The following is a 25639-nucleotide window of genomic DNA, read 5'->3' as shown; positions in this document are numbered from 1 at the left end:
GGGCACTTTTTCATAAAGTTCTAAATATATGTATTCAAACATTTATTTGCCTTGACTCAGGATGTTCAACATTCCTTATTTTCAGACAGTCAGTTTCATATTTGGGATTATGCATTTGAATCAATCATTTTTTCTTACCTTAAAAATTTGACTTTTTCCCTGTGGGCTGTTAGGCTCGCGGGGGCTGAAAATGCTTCATTTTATTGCGTCATTCTTGGCGCTGACTTTTTTGGCGCAAAAAATCTTTTCTGTTTCCAGCGTCATACGTGTCGCCGGAAGTTGCGTCATTTTTTGACGTTCTTTTGCGCCAAAAATGTCGGCGTTACGGATGTGGCGTCATTTTTGGCGCCAAAAGCATTTAGGCGCCAAATAATGTGGGCGTCTTATTTGGCGCTAAAAAAAATATGGGCGTCGCTTTTGTCTGCACATTATTTAAGTCTCATTTTTCATTGCTTCTGGTTGCTGGAAGCTTGTTCCTTGGCATTTTTTACCATTCCTGAAACTGTCATTTAAGGAATTTGATCAATTTTGCTTTATATGTTGTTTTTTTCTCTTACATATTGCAAGATGTCTCACGTTGCATCCGAGTCAGAAGATACTTCAGGAAAATCGCTGTCTGGTGCTGGAACTACCAAAGCTAAGTGTATCTGCTGTAAACTTTTGGTAGCTGTTCCTCCAGCTGTTGTTTGTACTAATTGTCATGACAAACTTGTTAATGCAGATAATATTTCCTTTAGTAATGTACCATTACCTGTTACAGTTCCATCAACATCTAATGTTCAGAGTGTTCCTGATAACATAAGAGATTTTGTTTCTGAATCCATTAAGAAGGCTATGTCTGTTATTCCTCCTTCTAGTAAACATAAAAAATCTTTTAAAACTTCTCTTTATGCAGATGAATTTTTAAATGAACATCATCATTCTGATTCTAATGACTCTTCTGGTTCAGATGATTCTGTCTCAGAGGTTGATGCTGATAAATCTTCATATTTATTTAAAATGGAATTTATTCGTTCTTTGCTTAAAGAAGTACTAATTGCTTTAGAAATTGAGGATTCTGGTCCTCTTGATACTAAATCTAAATGTTTAGATAAGGTCTTTAAATCTCCTGTGGTTATTCCAGAAGTTTTTCCTGTTCCTGGTGCTATTTCTGAAGTAATTTCCAGAGAATGGAATAATTTGGGTAATTCATTTACTCCTTCTAAACGTTTTAAGCAATTATATCCTGTGCCATCTGATAGATTAGAATTTTGGGACAAAATCCCTAAAGTTGATGGGGCTATTTCTACCCTTGCTAAACGTACTACTATTCCTACGTCAGATGGTACTTCGTTTAAGGATCCTTTAGATAGGAAAATTGAATCCTTTCTAAGAAAAGCTTATCTGTGTTCAGGTAATCTTCTTAGACCTGCTATATCATTGGCTGATGTTGCTGCAGCTTCAACTTTTTGGTTGGAAACTTTAGCGCAACAAGTAACAGATCATGATTCTCTAATATTATTCTTCTTCTGCAACATGCTAATAATTTTATCTGTGATGCCATTTTTGATATTATCAGAGTTGATGTCAGGTTTATGTCTCTAGCTATTTTAGCTAGAAGAGCTTTATGGCTTAAAACTTGGAATGCTGATATGTCTTCTAAATCGACTCTACTTTCCATTTCTTTCCAGGGTAACAAATTATTTGGTTCTCAGTTGGATTCTATTATCTCAACTGTTACTGGTGGGAAAGGAACTTTTTTACCACAGGATAAAAAATCTAAGGGTAAAAACAGGGCTAATAATCGTTTTCGTTCCTTTCGTTTCAACAAAGAACAAAAGCCTGATCCTTCTTCCTCAGGAGCAGTTTCAGTTTGGAAACCATCTCCAGTCTGGAATAAATCCAAGCCTTCTAGAAAAGCAAAGCCAGCTTCTAAGTCCACATGAAGGTGCGGCCCTCATTCCAGCTCAGCTGGTAGGGGGCAGGTTATGTTTTTTCAAAGAAATTTGGATCAATTCTGTTCACAATCTTTGGATTCAGAACATTGTTTCAGAAGGGTACAGAATTGGTTTCAAGATAAGACCTCCTGCAAAGAGATTTTTTCTTTCCTGTGTCCCAGTAAATCCAGTGAAAGCTCAAGCATTTCTGAAATGTATTTCAGATCTAGAGTTGGCTGGAGTAATTATACCAGTTCCAGTTCTGGAACAGGGGCTGGGGTTTTATTCAAATCTCTTCATTGTACCAAAGAAGGAGAATTCCTTCAGACCAGTTCTGGATCTAAAAATATTGAATCGTTATGTAAGTATACCAACATTCAAAATGGTAACTGTAAGGACTATCTTGCCTTTTGTTCAGCAAGGGCATTATATGTCCACGATAGATTTACAGGATGCATATCTACATATTCCGATTCATCCAGATCACTATCAGTTCCTGAGATTCTCTTTCCTGGACAAGCATTACCAGTTTGTGGCTCTGCCGTTTGGCCTAGCTACAGCCCCAAGAATTTTTACAAAGGTTCTCGGTGCCCTTCTGTCTGTAATCAGAGAACAGGGTATTGTGGTATTTCCTTATTTGGACGATATCTTGGTACTTGCTCAGTCTTTACATTTAGCAGAATCTCATACGAATCGACTTGTGTTGTTTCTTCAAGATCATGGTTGGAGGATCAATTCACTAAAAAGTTCATTGATTCCTCAGACAAGGGTAACCTTTCTGGGTTTCCAGATAGATTCAGTGTCCATGACTCTGTCTTTGACAGACAAGAGACGTCTAAAATTGATTTCAGCTTGTTGAAACCTTCAGTCACAATCATTCCCTTCGGTAGCCTTATGCATGGAAATTCTAGGTCTTATGACTGCTGCATTGGACGCGATCCCCTTTGCTCGTTTTCAAATGCGACCTCTTCAGCTCTGTATGCTTAATCAATGGTGCAGGGATTACACAAAGATATCTCAATTAATATCTTTAAAACCGATTATACGACACTCTCTGACGTGGTGGACAGATCACCATCGTTTAATTCAGGGGGCTTCTTTTGTTCTTCCGACCTGGACTGTAATTTCAACAGATGCAAGTCTTACAGGTTGGGGAGCTGTGTGGGGATCTCTGACGGCACAAGGAGTTTGGGAATCTCAGGAGGTGAGATTACCGATCAATATTTTGGAACTCCGTGCAATTTTCAGAGCTCTTCAGTCTTGGCCTCTTCTGAAGAGAGAATCGTTCATTTGTTTTCAGACAGACAATGTCACAACTGTGGCATACATCAATCATCAAGGAGGGACTCACAGTCCTCTGGCTATGAAAGAAGTATCTCGAATTCTGGTTTGGGCGGAATCCAGCTCCTGTCTAATCTCTGCGGTTCATATCCCAGGTATAGACAATTGGGAAGCGGATTATCTCAGTCGCCAAACGTTGCATCCGGGCGAATGGTCTCTTCACCCAGAGGTATTTCTTCAGATTGTTCAAATGTGGGAACTTCCAGAAATAGATCTGATGACGTCTCATCTAAACAAGAAACTTCCCAGGTATCTGTTCAGATCCCGGGATCCTCAGGCGGAGGCAGTGGATGCATTATCACTTCATTGGAAGTATCATCCTGCCTATATCTTTCCGCCTCTAGTTCTTCTTCCAAGAGTAATCTCCAAGATTCTGAAGGAATGCTCGTTTGTTCTGCTGGTAGCTCCGGCATGGCCTCACAGGTTTTGGTATGCGGATCTTGTCCGGATGGCCTCTTGCCAACCGTGGACTCTTCCGTTAAGACCAGACCTTCTGTCGCAAGGTCCTTTTTTCCATCAGGATCTCAAATCCTTAAATTTAAAGGTATGGAGATTGAACGCTTGATTCTTGGTCAAAGATGTTTCTCTGACTCTGTGATTAATACTATGTTACAGGCTCGTAAATCTGTATCTAGAGAGATATATTATAGAGTCTGGAAGACTTATATTTCTTGGTGTCTTTCTCATCATTTTTCTTGGCATTCTTTTAGAATTCCGAGAATTTTACAGTTTCTTCAGGATGGTTTAGATAAAGGTTTGTCTGCAAGTTCCTTGAAAGGACAAATCTCTGCTCTTTCTGTTCTTTTTCACAGAAAGATTGCTAATCTTCCTGATATTCATTGTTTTGTACAAGCTTTGGTTCGTATAAAACCTGTCATTAAGTCAATTTCTCCTCCTTGGAGTTTGAATTTGGTTCTGGGGGCTCTTCAAGCTCCTCCTTTTGAACCCATGCATTCATTGGACATTAAATTACTTTCTTGGAAAGTTTTGTTCCTTTTGGCGATCTCTTCTGCCAGAAGAGTCTCTGAATTATCTGCTCTTTCTTGTGAGTCTCCTTTTCTGATTTTTCATCAGGATAAGGCGGTGTTGCGAACTTCTTTTGAATTTTTACCTAAGGTTGTGAATTCCAACAACATTAGTAGAGAAATTGTGGTTCCTTCATTATGTCCTAATCCTAAGAATTCTAAGGAGAAATCGTTGCATTATTTGGATGTTGTTAGAGCTTTGAAATATTATGTTGAAGCTACTAAATCTTTTCGAAAGACTTCTAGTCTATTTGTTATCTTTTCCGGTTCTAGAAAAGGCCAGAAAGCTTCTGCCATTTCTTTGGCATCTTGGTTGAAATCTTTAATTCATCTGAAGGTGCGGCCCTCATTCCAGCTCAGCTGGTAGGGGGCAGGTTATGTTTTTTCAAAGAAATTTGGATCAATTCTGTTCACAATCTTTGGATTCAGAACATTGTTTCAGAAGGGTACACATGAAGGTGCGGCCCTCATTCCAGCTCAGCTGGTAGGGGGCAGGTTATGTTTTTTCAAAGAAATTTGGATCAATTCTGTTCACAATCTTTGGATTCAGAACATTGTTTCAGAAGGGTACAGAATTGGTTTCAAGATAAGACCTCCTGCAAAGAGATTTTTTCTTTCCTGTGTCCCAGTAAATCCAGTGAAAGCTCAAGCATTTCTGAAATGTATTTCAGATCTAGAGTTGGCTGGAGTAATTATACCAGTTCCAGTTCTGGAACAGGGGCTGGGGTTTTATTCAAATCTCTTCATTGTACCAAAGAAGGAGAATTCCTTCAGACCAGTTCTGGATCTAAAAATATTGAATCGTTATGTAAGTATACCAACATTCAAAATGGTAACTGTAAGGACTATCTTGCCTTTTGTTCAGCAAGGGCATTATATGTCCACGATAGATTTACAGGATGCATATCTACATATTCCGATTCATCCAGATCACTATCAGTTCCTGAGATTCTCTTTCCTGGACAAGCATTACCAGTTTGTGGCTCTGCCGTTTGGCCTAGCTACAGCCCCAAGAATTTTTACAAAGGTTCTCGGTGCCCTTCTGTCTGTAATCAGAGAACAGGGTATTGTGGTATTTCCTTATTTGGACGATATCTTGGTACTTGCTCAGTCTTTACATTTAGCAGAATCTCATACGAATCGACTTGTGTTGTTTCTTCAAGATCATGGTTGGAGGATCAATTCACTAAAAAGTTCATTGATTCCTCAGACAAGGGTAACCTTTCTGGGTTTCCAGATAGATTCAGTGTCCATGACTCTGTCTTTGACAGACAAGAGATGTCTAAAATTGATTTCAGCTTGTTGAAACCTTCAGTCACAATCATTCCCTTCGGTAGCCTTATGCATGGAAATTCTAGGTCTTATGACTGCTGCATTGGACGCGATCCCCTTTGCTCGTTTTCAAATGCGACCTCTTCAGCTCTGTATGCTTAATCAATGGTGCAGGGATTACACAAAGATATCTCAATTAATATCTTTAAAACCGATTATACGACACTCTCTGACGTGGTGGACAGATCACCATCGTTTAATTCAGGGGGCTTCTTTTGTTCTTCCGACCTGGACTGTAATTTCAACAGATGCAAGTCTTACAGGTTGGGGAGCTGTGTGGGGATCTCTGACGGCACAAGGAGTTTGGGAATCTCAGGAGGTGAGATTACCGATCAATATTTTGGAACTCCGTGCAATTTTCAGAGCTCTTCAGTCTTGGCCTCTTCTGAAGAGAGAATCGTTCATTTGTTTTCAGACAGACAATGTCACAACTGTGGCATACATCAATCATCAAGGAGGGACTCACAGTCCTCTGGCTATGAAAGAAGTATCTCGAATTCTGGTTTGGGCGGAATCCAGCTCCTGTCTAATCTCTGCGGTTCATATCCCAGGTATAGACAATTGGGAAGCGGATTATCTCAGTCGCCAAACGTTGCATCCGGGCGAATGGTCTCTTCACCCAGAGGTATTTCTTCAGATTGTTCAAATGTGGGAACTTCCAGAAATAGATCTGATGACGTCTCATCTAAACAAGAAACTTCCCAGGTATCTGTTCAGATCCCGGGATCCTCAGGCGGAGGCAGTGGATGCATTATCACTTCATTGGAAGTATCATCCTGCCTATATCTTTCCGCCTCTAGTTCTTCTTCCAAGAGTAATCTCCAAGATTCTGAAGGAATGCTCGTTTGTTCTGCTGGTAGCTCCGGCATGGCCTCACAGGTTTTGGTATGCGGATCTTGTCCGGATGGCCTCTTGCCAACCGTGGACTCTTCCGTTAAGACCAGACCTTCTGTCGCAAGGTCCTTTTTTCCATCAGGATCTCAAATCCTTAAATTTAAAGGTATGGAGATTGAACGCTTGATTCTTGGTCAAAGATGTTTCTCTGACTCTGTGATTAATACTATGTTACAGGCTCGTAAATCTGTATCTAGAGAGATATATTATAGAGTCTGGAAGACTTATATTTCTTGGTGTCTTTCTCATCATTTTTCTTGGCATTCTTTTAGAATTCCGAGAATTTTACAGTTTCTTCAGGATGGTTTAGATAAAGGTTTGTCTGCAAGTTCCTTGAAAGGACAAATCTCTGCTCTTTCTGTTCTTTTTCACAGAAAGATTGCTAATCTTCCTGATATTCATTGTTTTGTACAAGCTTTGGTTCGTATAAAACCTGTCATTAAGTCAATTTCTCCTCCTTGGAGTTTGAATTTGGTTCTGGGGGCTCTTCAAGCTCCTCCTTTTGAACCCATGCATTCATTGGACATTAAATTACTTTCTTGGAAAGTTTTGTTCCTTTTGGCGATCTCTTCTGCCAGAAGAGTCTCTGAATTATCTGCTCTTTCTTGTGAGTCTCCTTTTCTGATTTTTCATCAGGATAAGGCGGTGTTGCGAACTTCTTTTGAATTTTTACCTAAGGTTGTGAATTCCAACAACATTAGTAGAGAAATTGTGGTTCCTTCATTATGTCCTAATCCTAAGAATTCTAAGGAGAAATCGTTGCATTATTTGGATGTTGTTAGAGCTTTGAAATATTATGTTGAAGCTACTAAATCTTTTCGAAAGACTTCTAGTCTATTTGTTATCTTTTCCGGTTCTAGAAAAGGCCAGAAAGCTTCTGCCATTTCTTTGGCATCTTGGTTGAAATCTTTAATTCATCATGCCTATGTTGAGTCGGGTAAAACTCTGCCTCAAAGGATTACAGCTCATTCTACTAGGTCAGTTTCTACTTCCTGGGCGTTTAGGAATGAAGCTTCGGTTGATCAGATTTGCAAAGCAGCAACTTGGTCCTCTTTGCATACTTTTACTAAATTCTACCATTTTGATGTGTTTTCTTCTTCTGAAGCAGTTTTTGGTAGAAAAGTACTTCAGGCAGCGGTTTCAGTTTGAATCTTCTGCTTATGTTTTTCATTAAACTTTATTTTGGGTGTGGATTATTTTCAGCAGGAATTGGCTGTCTTTATTTTATCCCTCCCTCTCTAGTGACTCTTGCGTGGAAAGATCCACATCTTGGGTAGTCATTATCCCATACGTCACTAGCTCATGGACTCTTTGCTAATTACATGAAAGAAAACATAATCTATGTAAGAACTTACCTGATAAATTCATTTCTTTCATATTAGCAAGAGTCCATGAGGCCCACCCTTTTTGTGGTGGTTATGATTTTTTTGTATAAAGCACAATTATTCCAATTCCTTATTTTATATGCTTTCGCACTTTTTTCTTATCACCCCACTTCTTGGCTATTCGTTAAACTGATTTGTGGGTGTGGTGAGGGGTGTATTTATAGGCATTTTGAGGTTTGGGAAACTTTGCCCCTCCTGGTAGAAATGTATATCCCATACGTACGTCACTAGCTCATGGACTCTTGCTAATATGAAAGAAATGAATTTATCAGGTAAGTTCTTACATAAATTATGTTTTTTTGCTATACCCATTATTAGAAGTTTCAAATATATACACAGTCCTACATTTTCATCTGAGAAACCTCTCATAACTGTGAACCTATAGTTAATAACAAGTACCTGAAGAGCATATAGATCAGTATTATGTGTGGAGAATTAACTTGGAACCCACATAGATTATTCCCCTATGGTAGTAATCCATCCACCATTATCAGAGAATGACTAACACATAAAAATAGTGGAACATGCCAGTTTTATATGGACCATTTACTGCAGTAAGGGATTCTAAGGAACATTTTTTTGAGTAATTTGACATACGTCTTAGGGTGTCCTTTGTTTAATTAGGAAATAATGTCAGAATATGATACGAGCGCATGCGGCGCAAGTATTGGAGGGTAATTTGCTTCCTATATTTATAATTAACGCATTATTCTAAGCGTAAAATATTTAGGATACAAATGGTAATCGAATAATTACGCACAAATTTCCTAATCCTGCGTTACATTGGAATAGATCCGTACTGCTTCTGACATTAGCGTTACTTACACAGGGATTGGAATAGTATCAATACCCCTGATGTTTGGTAACTTGTTTGAATAATAACAGAGAAAGAGCTTGCTCGCTCTATTGTGCAGTGGTGTTCCGGTGTGGTGTTGTTTTGTTTTCTCACGGAGAAACGTTTATCCGATTGGATAACGTCAAATAGGGGTATGTCTGTGTGGACCAATGAAAGTGGCTCTTTTGCGTGAGTGTTTTTCTCAATTACAGAGTCATATGTGGATAAACACTTAAACATGAATCCAAAGCACAACGATAGATAACACACAGTGGAGAATGCAAAATAGAATCCAATCGAAATACATATAACATTTTGTTATTTGCCACTTTTCTAACATGTGAATATTTGTTGGGCTTTTTACTTATGCTCGTCAGAATACCGAAACTCACAAGGATTGGATGATAAGTAGGAGTATCATCACAGGAATCAATGATAGGCTGATAGGTTTAAACTCTGTGCTATATAAAGGGGTGGCACCCGGGCCTCGGTTTGTCCATAGCATTGAGAAAGGCTGATAGCACAGCCGAAACTAGTTTGCTGCTAAACATTTTGTACATTTATTTGCACGTTGGTGATTGTTGTTGCTTTTAATTTTTGAGTCCAATTGTCCCTGTCACCTGAAGCCGAGGGAGCTGCTATCGGCCAGGAAACAGGGGGACATTTGAGACTTAGTTTTTAATTTGGTACACTTGGTATTTAGGCCGGTATTAAAACTTATTTATTAAAAGTTACTTTTTAATCATGTTAGATAGGAATGAGTGCTAGTTTAATCCACCTGCCTTCTTTGAGGTTCTCTTACCTCTTTTTCTCTTTCATGTTATATTTTAGGTGGGTAAGCACCGGAACAATTACTAGTTCCACATATTCCTATATACACTGAACTAGTGCCAGTACTCTAAACTCTTTCCTATTTCTTACAGTCACCCAGGGGACCAATCTCCGGTATAGGTATGATGTCTAAATTAACGACATAAAAGAACACAGGTGCCTATATGGCCTAGTATTGTCTTAACAGAGGTGAGTTTGGAGTGTTGATAGAAAGGTACTCACATTTGTTGTAGCATCTCCCTTGATGCTATAGAGGCAGAATGGGATCAATATAGTCACCCACCAGACTTAAACAAAGGCCTGCTGGACACAGAGGAAATCCAGGTACCACCAGTATTCAAAAGTAGGCCCAAACAAAGGACCCCTCTCTCCATAGGATTAGGTAGCAAACAGAGAGGTGATAGCAAGTGTTCAAATATATAAAAAGGTTTACAAAAATAGAAAAAACAAAGCAACGCGTTTCTCAGCTCAAGGCTGTTTCATCAGGCTTCATGAAAGAGCCTTGAGCTGAGAAACGCGTTGCTTTGTTTTTACTATTTTAATAAACCTTTTTATATATTTGAACACTTGCTATCACCTCTCTGTTTGCTACCTAATCCTATGGAGAGAGGGGTCCTTTGTTTGGGCCTACTTTTGAATACTGGTGGTTCCTGGATTTCCTCTGTGTCCAGCAGGCCTTTGTTTAAGTCTGGTGGGTGACTATATTGATCCCATTCTGCCTCTATAGCATCAAGGGAGATGCTACAACAAATGTGAGTACCTTTCTATCAACACTCCAAACTCACCTCTGTTAAGACAATACTAGGCCATATAGGCACCTGTGTTCTTTTATGTCGTTAATTTAGACATCATACCTATACCGGAGATTGGTCCCCTGGGTGACTGTAAGAAATCCAAGACTGCCACTATAGCACTAATTGAGGTGCTTCTACAAATGTGAGTTTACTCTGTGCACATACATCTACTTTATTTCTGGACCAGACAATATTGGGCCATGTGGCGCTTCTGTCTCTTGTTGTCTTTGTAGATCAATATATAGACTCAGGGTTTGAAAATCTAACCTGTGGCACTTTGCAATACTTGTTACAAAGACTTTATATTTGCTACCCAGCTATGAAAAATGTAATAAATTGAATGAACTTTGGGTTAAATTAAGTTTGTCAATTAACTTTTATTCACAATGCATTCATTATATTGTTAAGGTGGACACATAATGTTTTAGCTCTCAGCAATTATTGTTGCGAACATTTTAACCTTGATAGTGGAGTACACCTAGCGCCTACTAAATAAGACCTCTGGCTTTGATAATTTGACACCTAGTTGTCAAAATGGAAAGATGAAACTAATAAGGTATACCAAAGCGCCAACTATACGAAGGCTGGGTCTGGACCAAATGCAATATTATCAAATGGTTACAATAAACAATTTATTGAGTACACAAATAAGTTAAAAACATGGATCCATGTATAAACAATCAAATTTATACAACAATAATAGCTAAATGAATAGTTAAAACAAATAGTTATGTAACAGATATAGCATTTAAAATTGTGCAAACATTTCTCTTAAAAATATTCCTAAAAAATTCCAAATTTAGTATAAGGCTCACAACAGAAATTCAACTTTGTGTTTACCAGATACACAAATTTATACAGCAATAATAGCTAAATGAATAGTTAAAACAAATAGTGATGTAGCAGATAATAACCAGGTACTCCCCCTTATGAGATAGTTACAAAGGGTTTGGCTGGGATTTCATACCCCTATATATCTGCCTTGTGTGATTTAGGCAGCTATTTAGTTGTTAAACACCCTCTCTGTCCTACTATCATATATGGTTGAAGACCTCTGCTGACCTGTATAGTGTTATATTTTCTGGGGACGCTCTTTGTGATTCGTATAATTATCTATGTACTGAGGGTCTCTGCTCAAAAATATTTATTTACTGAGTGTGTTCCCTTATCCATATAGGATACTAGTCACATTGGTAGAGATAGTGTGGTGATTGCAAATATACAATACTGTATTCTTGGTCCACTATGACCGTTTCTATCCTAATTTTTTTTAGTACTTACTAATAATATCTGTGATATAAAAGCTTGAAATGGGGGAGTCTTTCTCTCATGGGAAAATCTTGCTGTGAAAATTGCTTTGACAGGCCTACCTCACTTTATTTTTGTTAACTGTTTTTGTCCCTAGGTAAGAGAAACACTTTAAAAAAAAAAAAAAAAAAAAAGAGTCCTTTTGACTCCCACTTGTTTGATTATTACACACATACTTATTTTATCCACTGCGTGGCTCTTAGTAATATTGTTCACGTTTTTTACTCAATTACTGAGTTATTTGCACTCAATTAATGGAAAAATTTGTCACTCAGGTGAAAAGGAACTCACCTATAATGCCTGCTAAAGCTAAAGATAAAAAAAACAAATCAAGTGATATTAGTCTTGACTCCACATCAAGTGATTTACCCCTCCCCTCTTTTGATACACAGATGTTGATAGCACAATTGTCAGCAGTGTTTTCACCGCAATTTGAAATGATTAAAAAATAAATTTCTGGTATGGCCACTGAATTAATGACTCTCTCCACCGAGGTCAGGCAGTTTTCTGCCAGAATCAGTGAAGCAGAAGACAGAATTTCGGATCTTGAAGATCGTGTAAATTCACAAGAAGCAACTATACGGAAACAAGATTCCGCAATTCAAAATATGCAATTGCGCCTGGAGGATCTGGAAGATCGTTCCAGGCACAATAACATACGTATTGTAGGTCTGCCAGAAACTGTATAATTTGAAGACTTAATGAAGTTCACCTCCTTAGTTCTACCTCAAGCTTTAGGAATGCCAGCAGAGTACTTACCCTTGATAATAGAGAGAGCGCATAGAATTGGGCCAAAGAGATTTCAGTCTGATAACCCAGTTAAGAGTAGAATGTGTATATTTAAGGTACTAAAATTCCAAGACAAAATTGAATTACTGAAACTTTAAAAAAAAAAACGGTCCCATTTTGCTTGGTAATAATAAGATCTTGCTCTTTCAGGACTTCTCCAATGAGACGTCCACAAAGAAGAAGCTAATGGCCCCATACTACACACAGCTAATAAATAAAGGGTTTAAGGCCCGTATGATCTACCCGGCTAAGGTTATAGTAGAGGACAAGGGATCAACATTCATATTCCAGGAAATTACTGAAATCAAAGAGTTTGTTATCTCGAAAGTTGCAGTTTAAATTTGATAAACGTGATAAATGCTTTATGATAATTACGATAAAGACTGCCAGGATATGTGCAGTGTGGATGTTGAGTGTTTGTTTGTTTTTTTTGTGTTTTTTTTTTCTCTCAGGATATTACCAAGAGTAATTTTTAATATGATTGGGAGCGAGGGGGTGTCGAAAGAAGGAGAGGGAGAAATGATACAGAGTATCTCTAATTTTAAGATATGCCTTTCTTTTAAATGTCCGGAGTAAATATATTGTCGTGGAATGTAGGAGGAATAACCTCCCCTATGAAACGAAAACTTATAATTAAAACTCTTGCAAAAAAAAGACCGGACATTGTTTATATCCAAGAAACCCATCTCAATGACATTGAAGCCGCAAAACTTAAAATTAAATGGGTGGGTGAGGTCATAGCCACTTCAAGTATAGACAGGAAATGTGGAGTTGCATTTCTTTTACATAAAGAATTAGATTATAAAATTCTTCACATAGACAAGGACCCAGAGGCTAGGTACATTATACTTCAAATCCAAATCAACCAGATCCCATTTGTGCTTTGTAACGTATACGGCCCAAATAAAAATAGTAGAGGTTTCTGGGAGAAGATAAAATTTAAAAAATGTCCCTTTATAGGAGAGAATATCATCTTAGCGGGTGATTTTAACATGACCTTAGTCCCCGAATTAGATAGGTTCTGTAATAAAGATGCTAAAGAGTATAAAAAAATTGCTAAATATTTCAGGACTTTTTGTTCAAAGATTAAACTAGTAGATATTTGGAGAATTAAAAATCCCGATTCTTTGCTGTATACATGTGAATCCAGAGCTCACAGAACCTTCTCCAGAATTGACCTCTTCTTAATATCTGAATCTCTTTCTATTGTGCAAATGGAGGCAGGAATTGATGATATATTGATATCTGATCACGCAATAATATTTCTTACTCTCCCCGCCTTAATGAGTTATACGGAAAGAATGCAATCACTGTTTTTTCCGCGTTATCTCATGAATAACCCCCGATTTTCTAACTGGCTCAAGCAAAAATGGAAGGATTATTGTATATATAACATCTCATATTTTGACAGAGTTGAGATCTTTTGGGAAGCTGCTAAAGCAATCCTAAGAGGAGAAATTAAGACTTATTTAATAAATAGGAAAAAGAAGTCTAGGATCCAAGAAATTCAGTTATCTAATCGAGTCAGAAACGCTTATAGAAGATTCTATGAGGATTGTTCCCTGGTCAGTTGGAATAAGTACCTTGAGTCGAGAAGAGAGAGAGAAATATATTACTAGAACAGTGATCCCAAGATGAAGAAGCTAAAATTAATGTACGTTTTAGAGGCCTCTATGGCGATTCAACATTTAGCTAAATTAATAAAAAACAGAAAGAAGAAGAATTACATCCCTGTTATTAAAGAAAATGATATTTGTTATACTGATACTAGAGATATTAATAGAGTGCTTTTTTCTTATTATCAGAAGTTATATTCTAGTCAGGATAGCAACTTATATAATCAAGATAGATTCTGGTCTAAAATAAAGCTTCCCCAAATTCAAGAGGACGAGCTAACACTACTTAATGCCCCGATCTCGGCTGAAGAAATTGGTAAAATGATAGCTAAAATGCGGTTAAATAAGGCTCCTGGCCCGGATTGTCTTCCGGCAGAATTTTATAGAATACTGGCCCCGGAAATCACCCCAACACTTGAAAAATTGTTTAATAATTATTTTCACTCAGATAACCCCATTTCTTCCTACTTTTCTGCCGCCAATATTACTTTAATCCTCAAGAAAGGTAAAAATCCCGAAGAACCGGCTTCTTATAGGCACATATCTGTTCTCAACACAGATTATAAAATTTTAATGGCTATTTTAGTAGATAGGCTTTCTTCATCCTTGGGTAATCTTATTCATCCAGACCAGACTGGTTTTGTGAAATCTAGGACTTCTACAAAGAATATCCGTAAAATGGTGACTTTCCTCAACTATTTCTGGTATTTAAAACAAAAGGAAAAAAAAGAATCTTGTAGATGATTGTGCGATTCTTTCTTTAGACGCCGAAAAGGCATTTGATGCTATCTCATGGGGCCATTTGTTCAAAGTTTTAGAGAACTTTGGTTTTAAGAATCAATTTATTCAGTTCATTCAAAAAATGTATACAAATCCAATCTCGTTTCTTATTGTTAATGGCCTTCTTTCTCAAAAAATTACTCTTGGACGGGGAACAAGACAGGGGTGTCCCTTGTCACCCGTTTTATTCAATCTGGCTCTGGAACCCTTGGCTATCCGTCTGAGAAGTGTATTAAAAGGAATCAGTATGGGTTCCTATTCTCTAAGGATTCTTCTTTATGCAGATGATTTACTATTATTCCTAAAGAATTCATCTTATTCAATTCCTACAGCGTTACAGTGCCTAGAGGAGTTCAGTTAATTTGCTGGCTATAAAATTAATTTTGATAAAAGCGAGCTTATGTGGATCAATAAATCCAGAACTAGTTTTCAAGAGCACCAATTTAAGGTGGTCGAAGCAATTGCCTACTTAGGCATAGTATTACATAACAATCCGAAAAATTGGTATCGGCTTAATTTTTCACCCCTCATCCAGAAGGTTAAAATTGATCTGGAATTATGGACTTCATTTCAACTATCTATTACGGCTCGTATCAATTTAATTAAAACAATTATTTTTCCCCGATTACTTTATCCCCTTCAGAATCTCCCCCTGTTTATTCTCAGCAAGGATTTACGAAAACTGTATTCCTGTTGTTCCAAATTTATTTGGGACAACAGGAAACCGCATATCTCCTTGGACAGACTAATGCAAAAATTTGAGGCTGTTGGCCTTGCCTTTCCCAACTTTAAATTATATAACTGGGCTTGTTTAATTAAAACGGTGGTGGATTGGATTGTAGAAACTAAGTTAGTCTCATCCTTAGAGATGGAGACTCATATGGTCTTTCCTTTCATTCTAAAAGCAATATTACATTGCCCTTTCCAATTATTACCGGACAACCTATCTTCTCTAATTTCTATTAGGAATGTTGTGGCGGCTTGGCAGAAATGCTACACAATGTTGGAAATAGATTTTACATTTTCTGGATTTTTGCAGATTATTGGAAATCCACAATTCTCGTCAGGTTTTAATCAAATAGTGTTTAGAGAGTGGGCTGAAAAAGATCTTAAATATATCTGTCAGATTCTCCCACAAGATGCGCAAATAGTATCTTTCGAAACTCTGTCACAACATTACCAGCTAGCTAGATCCAATTTCTTTGCTTATCTACAAGTACGCCACTATATTAATACTCAAAAGTGGGATATGAGTAGAATGAATGCGTGGTCTGATCTCAATTTATATATTCAAAAATTCTCGACAGGTAATCCCTCTATTTCTCTCATGTACGATATTATGCTCTCTAAACAAACCTGAATTTTTCTGGATAAATTGACCTTATCTTGGATCCCCACCTTCCCTTTAATAGAGCCTGGAAAAATTAAACAAAGTATGGTAAATTTAAAGAAATGTGAAATTCCCAGGAGTTGGAGAGAATCCCACTTAAAACTCATCAACAATTACTACCTATCCCCAATAACATTAGCTAAATTATATCCTATTAACAATAGGGCCTGTCCCCGCTGTAAGAAATCCAAAGCGGATACTTTACATAAGTTTTGGTATTGCCCAAAAATTTTACAACTCTGGCGTAAGATAGAATATTGGTTTAATTTACATTATAAGACAGCTATCACGTTATCACTCAATGATATATTTTGGCTAGATACCTCTAGTAATAGCGGCTTTCAAGTAAACATCCTGAATACTATTATTTTAGCCGTCAGATATCAAATTGTTAAAAATTGGAAATCTATTTAAGCTCCTGGATTATCACAAATTTTGAAAGAGATTCAAATCCAAATTATATATAAATCATTTAATCTGCAAGCAACTTCGGAAAAGAGAATAAAATCTTTTTATCCGGCTGGCTACCAATTATTAAATCTTACCCCTTAGCTATACAAAAAGGTATCCTTACCCCTTTCTTGTCCTCAAATTCTTTTATGGACCTAGTGGCTCTGGATCTTTTCCCACATTCTTGGATAACTAATTATAGAGAGGGATAAGGAAAACAAAGGGATAGGGAAAAAGGCAGTTAGAAAAAGAGAAAAGAGAAGAGAAAGGGAAAAAAAATCGAAAGTAAGAGGAAGGGAAAAGGAAGAGAGAGGCAGAGGGAAAAGGAATAGACAGTGGAAGGAAGCAAGAGAAGGAATGAAAAGAGAGAAGAGGAGAGGGGTAGGAAAAGGACAGAAAGGAAGAGAAAAAAGAGAGAATTTTTTTGTTGTTGTTGTTGTTGTTGTTTTTGTTGTTTTTTTCCTCCGTTTGGTTTGTTTTGTTGTTAGTGTGCAATAGTGTGAGTAGTTGAAAGGGACTTTGTTTATTTAAAATGAAAAAACCCCAACATTCTGTACAAACATGTCATATATGGTTATTTTTTTTCTCTATTTTCATTCTTTTCCCTGATTCTGTATGAAGGAGAAATTTTCTTTTATTCTGTATCTTATTTTGTTACACCTGACCCTGCGTGGTATATAAAGGTGAAATTTATTTGACTGACTGTACATTTTGTTGGAGATATAAATAAATAAAAAAATTTTTAAAAAAAGACCTCTGGCTTTAATAATTTGACACCTAGTTGTCAAAATGGAAAGATGAAACTAATAAGGTATACCAAAGCGCCAACTATACGAAGGCTGGGTCTGGACCAAATGCAATATTATCAAATGATTACAATAAACAATTTATTGAGTACACAAATAAGTTAAAAACATGGATCAATGTATAAACAATCAAATTTATACAACAATAATAGCTAAATGAATAGTTAAAACAAATAGTTATGTAACAGATATAGCATTTAAAATTGTGCAAACATTTCTCTTAAAAATATTCCTAAAAAATTCCAAATTTAGTATAAGGCTCACAACAGAAATTCAACTTTGTGTTTACCACATACACATACACAAATTTATACAGCAATAATAGCGAAATGAATAGTTAAAACAAATAGTTATGTAGCAGATATGGCATTTAAAATTGTGCAAACATTGCTCTTAAAAAATATTCCTAAAAAACTCCAAATTAAGTATAAGGCTCATAATAAGGCTAATAATATTATCTAACCAATAATGTTCTCGATTTTAAGCAATGCTCCTAAATATTGCCAATAGTTACTAATGTGTAAGGCTCTGAGTAAGACCTTTAACTGTGTGTTTAACACATACCCATTGTCAAGTGAAAAATATTGTGACAGCAATATGCCAATGTAAAAAATGTGTATCAAAAAAGTTGTGTGCAAAAATTAGTGTACAAAAAATATTAATGGTTAAAAAAATAGGTTGATCTTCAAAAAACGTGAATTAAGAACAAAGATTGCGAAAAATGAAAAACCAAAAATTTACAAAAACAATGTGGTGTGTTCAAATAGTGACTTGTATAAATGTAAATAATAGTCCAACCGTTAAAAATAGTCCAACAGTGAAAACTTAATAGAAAAAATAATCCAACAATACCTTATAATAAGTAGTGTGTCTCTTTAAGAAAAGAAAAGAAAAACGCCCCAATAATCCTTAAAGTGTTGTGAATCCTAAACAGCAATAGTTATGGTGTTTTCCAAGTGTTTTATACTGAATAGCAGTGTCAGTACTTGCTGGCCGTTTTCCAACCCTAAAATTCTATCTTCTTGGCAAATATTTTGTTATAATCCCTGGATGATCCTTCTGTAAAAGAAAGATATGATGGTGTAGATTGTTTTTAGATCAATAGAAAATGAAATTGTGCTTACCAGTCGACGCGTTTTGGTCACAAAGAGACCTTTATCAAGACTGGTTTTATGGTGTTAGTAGTGGTCTTTTTATACCAGACTGATTGCTGGCCATAACATTGTGGAACAGGAAGTGTTTGTTAAGCACTTCCTGTTTTACTGACCTTAAATGTGTGTTTAAAACATATAGTTTATAGTTTAAAAATCTGTGATTAAAAAATCCATTATAATACATTTAGATGGTATCCTTATTTTGTCAAGCTCTGTCTGCATCTCATCACTTTTATTCAGAGAAAATACGAAAATTCATATGTTAGAATACAGTGTTCCAAGTTTGGAAAATTATATATACAAACCCAGCCTTTTTAGTTATGTATTAGCCCTATTTCTCATCATGATCTGATAAGAAAGAGAGTTTACTGTCATCTCCAAGCCGTTTTTCAGCTGTTTCTATTGGGTATAATCTCAGTAGGGGCTTGGTTTCTATTGGATGGGACAGGGGTGTGTATAATAGGCTCAATTTCATTGGATAGTAGTCGGATTGTTGTTAAAACATTCCCTTATCTGTCATAATCAAGCCATTTTAGCGTATATGTTAAGGTGTCATTTTTAGATGTCATTTCTAGATGCCATTTTTAGATATGCTTGCTAATCTAAGAGAATAAAAAGCGGAAACAAGACATATTCTATATAAAGGACGGACCTGCTAGTTTCATCTTTTACTTATTACATGATCTATTCTGATCGTGTTACAAGGTCTGAACAAAGAGAGAATTTACTGTCAGACTGCAAACCTTTTTTCGGCTATTTCTATTGGGTATATCCTAATTATGCAGTGTAATATCTATTGGGTAGGAAAAGGGTGTGTTTAAGAGGCTCAGTATCATTGGATAGTAATAGGGATATGGTTAAAAATTCCCTTATCTATCTTGGTCTAGTTTATTTTGCGTATATAGGTATCAATTTTGATCTTATTACTAGTCTCAAAAAGTACAGGAAAAAGTAAATTTATGCTTACCAGATAAATTAATTTCTTTTACGATATGACAAGTCCACGGATTTCATCCTTACTTGTGGGATATTAACCTCCTGCTAACAGGAAGTGGCAAAGAGCACCACAGCAGAGCTGTATATATAGCTCCTCCCTTCCCTCCACCCCCAGTCATTCGACTGAAGGTTTATGAAGAGAAAGGAAAAGCCAAAGTTGCACAGGTGATTGAAGTTTACAAAAAATAAATCTGTCTTAAAAGAACAGGGTGGGCCGTGGACTCGTCATATCGTAAAAGAAATTGATTTATCAGGTAAGCATAAATTTACTTTTCTTTTACAAATATATGACTAGTCCACGGATTTCATCCTTACTTGTGGGATACCAATACCAAAGCTATAGGACACGGATGAAACGGGAGGGACAAGACAGAGACCTAAACGGAAGGCACCACTGCTTGAAGAACTTTTCTCCCAAAAACAGCCTCAGCAGAAGCAAAAGTATCAAATTTGTAAAATTTGGAAAAAGTATGAAGAGACGACCAAGTCGCAGCCTTGCAAATCTGCTCAACAGAAGCATCATTTTTAAAAGCCCATGTGGAATCCACAGCCCTAGTAGAATGAGCCGTAATTCTTTCAGGAGGCTGCTGTCCAGCAGTCTCATATGCCAAGCGGATGATACTCCTCAGCCAAAAAGAAAGAGAGGTAGCCGTAGCTTTCTAACCCCTACGCTTTCCAGAATAAACAATAAATAATGAAGATCATTGAAGGAAATCCTTAGTTGCCTGTAAGTAAAACTTCAAGGCACGGACCACGTCCAGATTATGTAACAGACGCTCCTTCTTAGAAGAAGGATTAGGACACAAGGAAGGAACAACAATTTCCTGATTAATATTTTTATTTGAAACAACCTTAGGAAGGAATCCAGGTTTGGTACGCAAAACCACCTTATCAGAATGAAATATAAGATAAGGCGAATCACACTGTAATGCTGAAAGCTCCAAAACTCTACGAGCTGAAGAAATAGCAACCTAAAACAAAACTTTCCAAGATAATAATTTAATATCTATGGAATGCATGGATTCAAACGGAACCCCTTGAAGAACTCTAAGAACTAAATTCAAACTCCAGGGAGGAGTAATTGGTCTAAATACAGGCTTAATTCTGGCTAGAGCCTGACAAAAAGACTGAACATCTGGAACATCTGCCAAACGTTTATGAAGCAAAATTGACAAAGCAGAAATTTGTCCCTTTAAGGAACTCGCTGATAACCCTTTCTCCAATCCTTCTTGGAGAAAAGACAGAATCCTGGGAATCCTAACTTTACTCCATGAGTAGCACTTGGATTCACACCAATAAAGATATTTACACCATATCTTATGATAGATTTTTCTAGTGACAGGCTTACGTGCCTGTATCAAAGTATCGATGACCGAATCAGAGAATCCCTGCTTAGATAAGATCAAGCGTTCAATCTAAAAGCAGTCAGCTGCAGAGAATTTAGATTTGGATGTTGGAAAAGACCTTGAATGAGAAATAAATAAATACACATGTTCAATGTGGCCAAAAAGTATTGCACCTTAAGAGCAAAAAGGCTAAATTAACCTTTACAGACATTAATAGCAAAAATATATTTTGTTTGAAAAAAATGACCCCTGCACCTCACCACAGCTCTGCTGTGGCGCCTACCTGCCCTCAGGGTACCGCAAAACGACTCTACAACGATCCGGTCAACAGAACATAAGTTTAGGCCCAACCGGAGCTAATGCCTGCTGCCTTCTCAGTCAGAGTATACTGCGTGTCTGAGTGTGCGAAAATAAGCCCCACCCACCATGGACGTCGAACAAACTAATCTGTATCACCGCATGGGAAGCGGTTAGTAAGGAAAGCCATGTGGTCCCCTAAAAACATCACAGTAATGTTGCAGCCATACTATATTTGTTTTTTATAAACCAAAATAAAAACAATACGCTGCCTCTCCCAATGTCCCTTTTTATAACTTCACCCCAGATGTCAATGAAAGCAATAAGCACAGGGTTATCAGTAACACCCTTTGTGTACAGGTCTACTTCTTACCCCTTCCCTTGCAGGGAATAAAATGTCAGCCAGTTCTGATATAACAAGTCTCCTCAGAAATAAAAGACTGAACATACCTCAATGCTTGTAGCATGCAACCGTTCTCCACACTAAAGATTTCTCTTGCACTATCTTCAGCAACTCTGTGGGAACCAACATGGATCTTAGTTACGTCTGCTAAGATCATCAACCTCAGGGCAGAAATCTTCTTCCATATCTCCCTGAGGAAAATAGTACACACCGGTACCATTTAAAATAAAAAAAACTTCTTGATTGAAGAAACTAAAACTAGCACCTCACTTTACTTCTTCCTATTACTAACACAGGCAAAGAGAATGACTGGGGGTGGAGGGAAGGGAGGAGCTATATATACAGATCTGCTGTGGTGCTCTTTGCCAAATCCTGTTAGCAGGAGGTTAATATCCCACAAGTAAGGATGAAATCCGTGGACTCGTCATATCTTTGTAAAAGAAAATATTCCACATAAAAGACAGATTTATGTTCTTTGGTGACAGATTTATGTTCTTTGGCGAAGAACATTATAATACTCAGTTTGCTTTTATGAATACACGGGCTGTGAAACATGATAGCAAGTATCATAATCAACGATCTTCTAAAAAAACTAACTTCCCCTATCTGTGTATGAATACCTCCTGCTATATCCACCTCTCTCTTCATATATGACAATTTTTTAACGTATACCCATATATGGGCATCTTCTGGTTGCATTATGGCTCTATTCCTAATACTCTAGCACTGCTAGCTACATACCCCTCTATAAGCTTTGTGATTTAGATAGATTTTCACAAGGTTAGTACCTAAAACATATTTGATATTCATATTTAAAGAAGACGGCAATTCAATTATTCATATATATAAATTCAGACATAATACTCTGGATATATAGTACATAAACAGGAACAAACATAATTATAAATTATATTTTAAAAAGAAAAAGTTTTTGGGTGAACTAGGTTAACCCACAGATGCTTTACACTTGTCACTAGGGTACACTATATGCAACACACCAATGAGTTTGTAATGATAGGTGTCTATTCTAAATTTGAAAAAAGACTTGAGGATAGTTTATCTGATAGTTTTTCTAAGATTATATAACGCATTAATCAGGGCTAATATCTCTCCAGGTAAGACACTACTAGTATAGAGGTCACTTTCCCACTAGATTGGATACTTATGTTAAACAAATAAAGGTTGTTTAATATTTCTACACCACCATCTGGTTCCCATACGTTTCTGTTCCACTTAAAACCTATTTAGGTTTCACCTTGTTTGTAAAAAAAACTTTTCTCTTTATTCTGGATAATAATTCACACCTCAGCACAGACATAGCATTATAGCAAAATCCAGTATATAGAAGACAACAATATAACACCATTAGGAATATTGCAAGGGATATATAATACATAGTCACACATTTTTTAATATGACTAATATAGAGCTAATATCGTGTAACATTATCATACACTTCTGACCATAATTAATATAAAGCTTAAATCGGGTAATAAGTATATAACGCAACAAATCTGTCTTTTATGTGGAATATTTTTCCTATACTTTTTGAGACTAGTAATAAGATCAAAATTGATACCTATATACGCAAAATAAACTAGACCAAGATAGATAAGGGAAATTTTAACCATATTCCTATTACTATCCAATGATACTGAGCCTCTTAAACACACCCTTGTCCTACCCAATAGATATTACACTGCATAATTAGGCTATACCCAATAGAAATAGCCGAAAAAAGGTTTGCAGTCTGACAGTAAATTCTCTCTTCGTTCAGACCTTGTAACACGATCAGCATAGATCGTGTAATAAGTAAAAGATGAAACTAGCAGGTCCGTCCTTTATATAGAATATGTCTTGTTTCCGCTTTTAATTCTCTTAGATTAGCAAGCATATCTAAAAATGGCATCTAGAAATGACATCTAAAAATGACACCTTAACATATACGCTAAAATGGCTTGATTATGACAGATAAGGGAATGTTTTAACAACAATCCGACTACTATCCAATGAAATTGAGTCTATTATACACACCCCTGTCCCATCCAATAGAAACCAAGCCCCTACTGAGATTATACCCAATAGAAACAGCTGAAAAACGGCTTGGAGATGACAGTAAACTCTCTTTCTTATCAGATCATGATGAGAAATAGGGCTAATACAGAAATGAAATAATAGGTATGAAGTCATAACTAAAAAGGCTGGGTTTGTATATATAATTTTCCAAACTTGGAACACTGTATTCTAACATATGAATTTTCGTATTTTCTCTGAATAAAAGTGATGAGATGCAGACAGAGCTTGACAAAATAAGGATACCATCTAAATGTATTATAATGGATTTTTTAATCACAGATTTTTAAACTATAAACTATATGTTTTAAACACACATTTAAGGTCAGTAAAACAGGAAGTGCTTAACAAACACTTCCTGTTCCACAATGTTATGGCCAGCAATCAGTCTGGTATAAAAAGACCACTACTAACACCATAAAACCAGTCTTGATAAAGGTCTCTTTGTGACTGAAACGTGTCGACTGGTAAGCACAATTTCATTTTCTATTGATCTAAAAACAATCTACACCATCATTTCTTTCTTTTACAGAAGGATCATCCAGGGATTATAACAAAATATTTGCCAAGAAGATAAAATTTTGGGTTTGAAAACGGCTAGCAAGTACTGACACTGCTATTCAGTATAAAACACTTGGAAAATCACCATAACTATTGCTGTTTAGGATTCACAACACTTTAAAGGGCCATTAAACCCCCCAAAAATATTTTATGATTCAGATAGAGAATACAATTTTAAACAACATTCCAATTTACTTCTATTACCTAATTTGCTGTAATCTTTAGATATTGTTTGTGAAATAAATATCAATGCACATGGGTGAGCCAATCACATGAGGCATCTATGTACAGCCACCTATCAGAAGCTACTGAGCATATCTAGATATGCTTTTCAGGAAAGAATATCAAGAGAATGAAGCAAATTAGATAAAAGAAGTAAATTAGAAAGTTGTTTAAAATGGTATAATAACGTTTCTCAGCTGCTCGATTTAGAAGAAGGCTGTATTCAATCATATGATGCATTAAGATTGAAATTTAATTTTCCACATAGTAATTTTTATGCTTATCTTCAAGCTAGACACTATGCCATGAAGTTAGTAAATGAGTTCGGCTGGAACTGGTCTCTAGGGCAGCTGGACAAGTGGCTTATTTTGGCAAAGAACGGAATTACGTCAATCTCCCCATGCTATATGTTACTGGTATCGGACAGAGGTACAATCAATCTCGATAAGATTGCGGGTAACTGGGCTAAGCTCGTGGATAGAGAAGTTGATTCTAAAATACCTTCTATTTCAATTCAAGAGGTTGCTCGGACAACTCTCTCGTCTACATGGAGAGAATCCCATGTTAAGTTGCTACATAGGACATATTTTACACCAGAAAAGGGAACAAGATGTGGGAAAACTAATTTTACTATCTGTCCTAAATGTTCACTTCCATCTGCAGATCTTTTGCATATGTTATGGACTTGTCCAAAAATTAGGAACATCTGGTTTAAAGTTCAATTTTGGCTTTGTAGAATACTGGGTCTCCCCTCGATAAGTCTGACAGATCTGAATGTAGTCTTTCTTCTTTCCAATCCAGAAGATAAGCAGCTTAATATTAAATTGATTAATATAACTATACTGGCTGTCAGATATCTGATTTTTAAAAAATGGAAAATGAACACTGGTCCCAGTATATCTGAAATTAAAAATTGCTTAAAAAAGCAATGTGTTCTCGAACAACATAATGTTAATATCGATAACGACAATGATATCTCTAGGTTTTTTTTAAAATGGTCAGCATTTATTAAAACATTTCCCCTCGTTGAAAGGGAATGTTTGATATACCCTTTACGTAACACTGAACTAGTCCTCTTAGGGAGGTGGTGACGGG

This window comes from Bombina bombina, chromosome 6 (assembly GCF_027579735.1).
Source record: "Bombina bombina isolate aBomBom1 chromosome 6, aBomBom1.pri, whole genome shotgun sequence".
Lineage (NCBI taxonomy): Eukaryota > Metazoa > Chordata > Amphibia > Anura > Bombinatoridae > Bombina > Bombina bombina.
The sequence above is the reverse complement of the archived record's forward strand: the minus strand, read 5'-3'. Positions refer to the sequence as shown.